The 7,500-nt window shown below is 33.2% G+C and overlaps 1 long non-coding RNA gene across 1 annotated transcript in view; it reads right to left on the bottom strand.

Annotated features, from left to right (window-relative positions):
* Nucleotides 1-7,500, bottom strand: part of LOC124423329 — a 101,776-nt gene that overhangs the window by 87,976 nt on the left and 6,300 nt on the right. The gene's annotated exons all lie outside the window — the stretch shown is intronic.

Genomic DNA, 7,500 nt, shown 5'->3' with positions numbered 1-7,500 from the left:
ATTAAATAAAACCATTGAATATAATCATTGGATAAAATCGTTGAAGATAATTTATTGAATAAAATCGTTGATGATAATTATTGAATAAAATCGTTGAATATAATCATTGAATAAAATCGTTGAAAATAATTTAATGAGTAAAATCATACACAGTTAATGATTCAGTAAAATTGTCTTAAAATATCACATTAAATAAAATATATATATATCTGTGTGTGTGTGTGTGTGTGTGTGTGTATAACAAGAAATCGTTGTTACGAATAATGAGAAAAATCTTTGGACCGTATCGTCGTTAATCAGCATCCATGTCCCTAAAAAAGAAGAATACAAAGACGAGGACGAAGACGAAGACGAAAAAGAAGAAGAGGAAGAAGAAGAAAAAGGAAGATGAAAGTAAAGAAGAAGAGCAAGAGAAGCAAGAGACGTTTTAAGGTTGCGTACTTGGGCTCCGAAGTAACTCGGAATTAGGATTAAAGATGGTCAAAAATTAAATCCTTATCTCGGCAGTACCAAGTAGCACGGGCGAAGCAGCAATGGCGCGGAGCGAAAGGGGTCGGCAAACGCGTCTTAAGGGAAAGAACTTCTTAAGGGATGCCAATGGTGTTGCGTAGTTTCCACGACCTTGGACCACCACCGGCAACCGGAGAGGAAGAGATTCTTAATCTGCCGCCAGCACTGCAATTTCTTCCCATTAGCGGGCTCCTTCGCGATTAAACATTTGCATAATCTCGGGGGCGCTTGTTATAATTCGCTAGTATATATATATATATATATATATATATATATATATATATATAAAATCCTAGAAGGAATCAACAATGTAGGTGTATCGCTTTGGCTACATTTTCGTCTACAAACTAATGAAAGAAATTTATATATATAGTTTATTCCTCGTATACCAATTTCGTTGAAAGATTATATTCCACGACAAAGTAAAATTTTTCCTCCCTCTCTCTTTCTCTCTCTTTCTCTCTTTCTCTTTCTTTCTCTCTTTTTGTTTCATTTTCTCGAGAGAAGGATAGAAAAAAAAAGAAGAAAAAAATCATCGAACATTTTCAGTCTTCGAAAACGTTTAATCGGACTTGAACGCTTTATTTATTTATATATTTACTACATTACATGGAGCCCCGAGCATCAGCTTTTCTATCTGTCCAATAAACGAGAAAATATCAACCGCGTTTTCGTGTGATTTCACCGATCCGCCGATTCCATCAGTACTCGAAATTTTACCCCCTACATAGAGATTTTCTTGCATTGGTGGTTGTATCTATGCGTGTACACATCTACGTACATGTTATATCGATCTTTGTATACGTTATAGGTGGGATTGCTGTTTGGTGATTTTAGGATAAGACGAAAGAAGCTTTTGTGGATTTTGAGATATCCCGATTAAAGGGAGTCAGAAAGGAGGATGGTTCGTCCCCGATATTGCTATTACTCGGCTGGTAACGCAAATATTATTGTCCTCGTGCCTCTATGAAGTATCTTCGCAGGATAATCGATTTTTCGGCCTAAGCGTTCACACCGATAATGAGAACCCCTCCGTACTTGTTCATATTTTAATACTAGGTTACTATCGAAAGAGAGAAAGAGAGAGAGAGAGAGAGAGAGAGAGAGACAAAATTTCTTGTAGGAAAGGCCCCTTAGTTTTAATCTCGTTACTTCAATTTTATCAAGGGGATAACACCTATTAATTCGTTTCCAGAATGAACTCCTTAATGGAGCTCAACTTGGTCGCCTTTGTAACTTTGTTAAAGGGTCCTTCGTAAAAACGTTCCGATCTAGCTATCCCAATCCCCCCCCACACCTTTCAGCTCTACCTTCAACCTCCAACCTCCCATCAGCCCACCCCATCAACCATCGTTCCTGCTATCTCACGACTTCTTCTTCTTCTTTAGATCTTAGTTTGATCTTTATAAGTGAGAAAAACGAAAAAAAAATGAACAATGCGCCTTCGAATATTGTCACAAGAAAATTCCTATTCCGATCAATGATCGCAAAATGATATTTATATATGTATGTGTATAGAATAATATTCTGTTTTGAGATAAATAAAAATAAACGCGAGTATTATAGATATATAGATATGTATGTATGTGTGAACGCATACATATATACATACATACATACATATATATATATATATATATATATATATATATATATATATATATGATATTAAGGAAATATCGTTTCAATTGATAAATGGCTATGCATGTAAAGTAGATACGTTTACGAGATCTTGTTAAGTATAAACGAGTTATTGAATTTAATTCACACATGTAAATTCATTCATATTACTTTGCAAAGCGTTTGTACGTGTTTTCTCTTTCTCTTTCTCTCTCTCTCTCTCCTCCATCTCCATCTCCTTCTCCATTTCTCACAATTCTCCCTACAATATAAACGCAATGTATCGACAAACCCTGGTGCATTGAATCACATTGAAAGGTAGATTACATTTTCGCTTCAAGTGGATCCACGAAGCGTGTTAGACCGTATACTAAATGTTCCATCGACTTGAAAGAGAGAGAGAGAGAGAGAGAGAGAGAGAGAGAGAGAGAGAGAGAGAGAGACGGAGAAAGAGGGAGAGAGAGAGAGAAACAGAGTACGAGAAAATATGTGCTTTCAATTAACCACGAGAACAGTAACTTTCTTTTTTTTGTCGTTGCATCCCCCCTACTCTCTCCATCCCACCCCACCTATGTCAAAGCATTTTATAGGTACCTACTTCATGTACCTATACTATCTGTACTGAATGTATAAGTACATTTACTTTTATTGTTTCAAAAAAAAAAAAAAAAAAAAGGAATAAAAGAATAAGGAAATAAAAGAAAGAAAGAAAGAAAGAAAAAAAAGAAGAAAAGTTACAATACCATTTAAGAAATATATATCTACATTTGCTCGTTATTAAAATTAAATCAACATACATAAGATAAATCGTGAAAGAAAAATCTTTTGGATTCGTATGATTATAGTGTCATGCATTTTCCTTCGGATTCGATGAAATCGATATCAAACGTATCAATAATTACACGATAATTGTTAATTGTTAAACGATAAGTACGTTTCACGTCGTGTTTATATCTTCCATACGGATCGGTACTTGAAAACGTTGTGTTACAAGTACGAATACTCGACTGGAGGAAGACTCCAACATGCTGTTTCAGAAGTGTAGTGAAAGAGGGGAGAGAGAAAGATAGATAGATAGATAGATAGATAGATAGAGAGAGAGAGAGAGGGGGGGAGAGAGTGAGAGAGAAGATTCGCTAGCAAATGGCATGTGTTGTTCTTGTTGCCAACGTCGTCTATGTACGTACGTAAGTCTATGTATGTGAATGTATATATATGTGATATCTGTGTGTAAGTGTGTGTGTATGTATAATGCTATCTACCATTCTATTATCTCCCTATTTCACAAGAGAGATGTTTATGTAAACAAGCTGTCGATCGTAAGATCAACCGAGAGAGAATCGGATATAATTTGAAGTTTCTTACTACTTAAATCTATGTGTCGTTTTGTAAACAGAAAATATGGATACTACTTCAATGTTGTTAAGAAAATACTAAGGGAACTAAAGTGATGGAGATATTAATTAAAAAAAAAAAGAAAAAAGAGTGAGAGAAACGATATAAAATAAAACAAAAAAGAAAAAGAAAGAAAAATGTATTATTAACGTTTATACAGTTTATATGTATGGATATAGATGTACATTGATATATTCGAATAATTTTTGAAAGCGAATATAAATTTTTTTTTTATTTCTCTTTCTTCTCTCTCTTTTTATATCTTTTTTTGAAATACAAAAAATACAATTTAACTATAATTTTTATTTCTTTTGTATATATTTTACACACATACACATACACACACACACATATATATGTAATATATATGTTTAAATTAATAATATATATTAATTAAAAATTTGTATTACTTTGTTCTCAGTTTAGAAAAAGGAGTGATTTAATTAAAAAAAAAAAATATATATATATATATTATTTAAATAGACGAGAATCCTCGTTGTTTTTGGCGTAGCAGAGCTTGAGAAAGAATCTAGCTAACGTTTGTCAGAATAAAGAAAAAGACAAAAAAAAAAGAAAAAATAAATAAAAAAAAAAAATCGCGATTGTATTTCTAATGCGCGGAATTGTCGTGAATGATGTTTATCTCGATGACGTGTCCATGCGTCGTTATTGTCAAAAAAAGAAAAAGAAAAAGAAAAGCAAATAAAATAAAAGAAAAAACAGAACAAATAGAAAGCAACTTTTCTCACTTTACCGATATTGATGGAGTAATAAAAGAAAGAAAAGAAAAAAGAAAAAAAAAGAATCCCGATGTAAATCTCTGCGTCTCGATCAACGTGAAACTTCCGATTGAATGGACAATGTTATCGATTAAACGAGAATTCCCGTTCGATCGTCACGTATACGTCTACTAAATTATACTCTTTGTCGAAAGGAGGAGTGATAGGAAAAGCGATAGAAAAAATTGCTCTCGTTCTGATCAAAAAATAAAAAAAATAAAAAAATAAAAAAAAGAAAGAACGTTACGAGTAAAATTAAATGCTTCTTTTTTTTTTTATGAACAGAAATCGTTTCGATCGTGAAAATCATTTTGAATACAAATGAGAAAAATATGAACATTCGGTATAAAAAAAAAAATGTTTTGCACTGATCGACATAAAAAATTTAATTTCCTGATGATAAGGTCTTCGATAACAATGATGATGATGATGATGATAATGATGATGATGATGATAATAATAATAAAAATAATAATAATAATAATAATAATAATAATAATAATAATAATAATAATAATAATAATAGTGGTAATAGTAATAGTAATAATAATGATAATGATGATGATAATAATAATAATGATAATATTCATGGAATGTAAACTACGTTCGTCCATGATTCTCTGGTTATACACTTTCTCTGTCTCCTACGCGTAACAAAAATGAAATCGCTCAAAGAAGCCAATTAAATGGGATCCAATTATCTCTAATTATTTCTATCTTTCTTCGGTTGAAAAGTTTCACTTTTCCGCGCCAAATGCTTTTTCATCTCGCTCATAGAAACACGCGTGTAACGTAATTTTATGTAATAATTCCTTTTTCCAACACTGAGATATTTCTGCCTAATTATAATTTTATACCAACGAATTTACCAACGAGCGAGATAGAGACAGAGATAGAAATAGATAGAGAGAAAGAAACGATACCCAGAAAAATAGATAGATAGAGGGAGAGAGAGAGAGAGACAGAAAGAGAGAGAGAGAGAGAGTGAGAGAGAGAGAGAAAATAGAAAAACGATCGAACGACTAATATATTAAAAATGCAATCGTTCAGAATTTATGTGATTGATTAAATGAGAGGGAATATAAAAGGAAAGCCGATTAATAATGCAAATGTGTCGCGTGTAAATAATTGCTTATCGATTAGAAATCATTTTTTCCTACGTGTTGGATTAAAGAATGTTAATACGAAATATGATGAATAATTAACTTGACAAAGGGACAAAAAGAAAAAGAAAAAAGAAAAAGAAAAAAGAAAAAGAAAACAGAAAAAAAGATAGGCAAAAATAATTCTTCCTTTCTACCATATATTCGCACTTTAGTATTACGTAAATGGATTTATATCCAACAAATATCTCGTTTTAAGGATTTACGAAAATATTACGTAGAATAGAGAAGATGATCGTGTTGTTTTCGTTGGGAATTACGGTGTGAGAAAGAAACGAAACAATCTATGTCGGCGTTGAACGAGCCAACGAAAATCTCTAAAGGCTTAGAACAACCATTGAAGTGGACGTAAAGCAATTTCACAGTTAGGATCAAAAAGCGGCTCTCGCCTTCGTAAAGCTACGATCGCTTCTATCTCTCTCTCTCTCTCTCTCTCTCTCTCTCTCTCTCTCTCTCTCTCTCTCATTTTCTTTTCCTTTTTCTATCTCTTTTTCTTTCACCCTGCTAATCTTTCTCTTTCTCTTTCACCGTCCGTATCGTTTGATGGTCGATCTAAAAGTCACGTGCCAAAGATAAAAAAAAAAAAAAAATAAAATTCTTCCGTCTCATCGTAGGATATACTTACGTACAAATTAAATCGAGAATATCTTTAAATAATCGAGAAATAAAAGATGAATAAATCTATTGATCTAAAAAGTAAAAATTATAAGAGCAAAGATATCATTGATAATGAAGAAGGAAAAAAAAAACAAGAAAAAGAGGAAAAAAAAGAAGAAGAATATCAAGACGAAGGAAAAAAAAAGAAGAAGAAGAAGAAGAAGAAAAAGAAGAAGTAGAAGAAGATGAAGACGAAGCAATTTTGCATAGACTAAGCGAGACACGAGATTCCATATTTCCGAAACGATAGACGCGAAAAGAAGAATCTGGGACGAGTTGGTCGACTCACTCGTGTCAAGTCACTTGGAAAAACTATATTACTCGCAAAGAACGAGCACGAATCTTGAAAGGATGGGAGAGGGTAAGAGGAAAGAGAGAGAGAGAGAGAGAGAGAGAGGAAGAAAGAAGTCTTGCGATCAAAAGAAATTCTTTTCAAGAGAAGTGAAGTTATTCTTCATCGTCCTTGATCTTCCTACTCACACTTTCTCTCTTTCTCTCTCTTTTCTCTTGAATGGCCGCCAAGTAAGAGAGAGAAAGAGAGAGAGGGGGGTGAGAATCTTATTAAAAATATCGGCGCGTCGTTGCAGGCACGATGCACCGCCAAAGAACCGTAGATCATACAATAAACGCATTTTCCGGACATCGATTCTTCGCTATTTCCTTTTTCTATTTTTTTTCTTCTTCGATATTTTTCTTCTACAGCCGCCAACACTCCTCTCTTCCTTCTTCTCCTCCTCCTCCTCCTCTTCTTTCTCCTACTTTTTCTACTCTTCCTACTCCTTATTACCTTCTCTTCATTCCTACTTTATTGAGAGGAATGATTTTCTTTCTTTCTTATATCTCTTTGTCATTTATTATAAATATCATATAATCTCTTTCCTACTTTCTTATCTATTCATACTAGCTTTATTATAATTGTACAACGCGAATCAAACGATAATATCATTCCTCTGTCTCTTTCTCTCTCTCTCTCTCTCTCTCTCTCTCTCTCTCTCTCTCTCTCTTTTACAGATACATACATATACTCTTTCTCACTCACTTATTTTTACATATTTGCTTGAAGTAGGTATATTCGAGAAAATTGGTAATCCTTTTTATTATTACATTAAACCCTCGACACGCACAATGTTGCCTTTTAAAACTTTCACATTGCGTTACATTGCCACTTACCTATCACCTACACTATGGGGATGTACCTGTTAAACGACATAAAAAAAAAAATCAATTCCTCTCTCTCTCTTTTCTATATTCGTCTCTTTCTCCTCCTCTTACTCATTCATGCTTTTTATCGCGACACCGCATCCGATAAACATTTCAATCTTCTCTTTATCTCCACTAACGGGGCCACCATCCCTCTCTCGAAAAGCAACGCCAGT

The sequence above is a fragment of the Vespa crabro genome, chromosome 4 (assembly GCF_910589235.1).
Source record: "Vespa crabro chromosome 4, iyVesCrab1.2, whole genome shotgun sequence".
Taxonomy (NCBI): Eukaryota; Metazoa; Arthropoda; class Insecta; order Hymenoptera; family Vespidae; genus Vespa; species Vespa crabro.
This window is presented reverse-complemented; position numbering and strand designations above follow the sequence as displayed.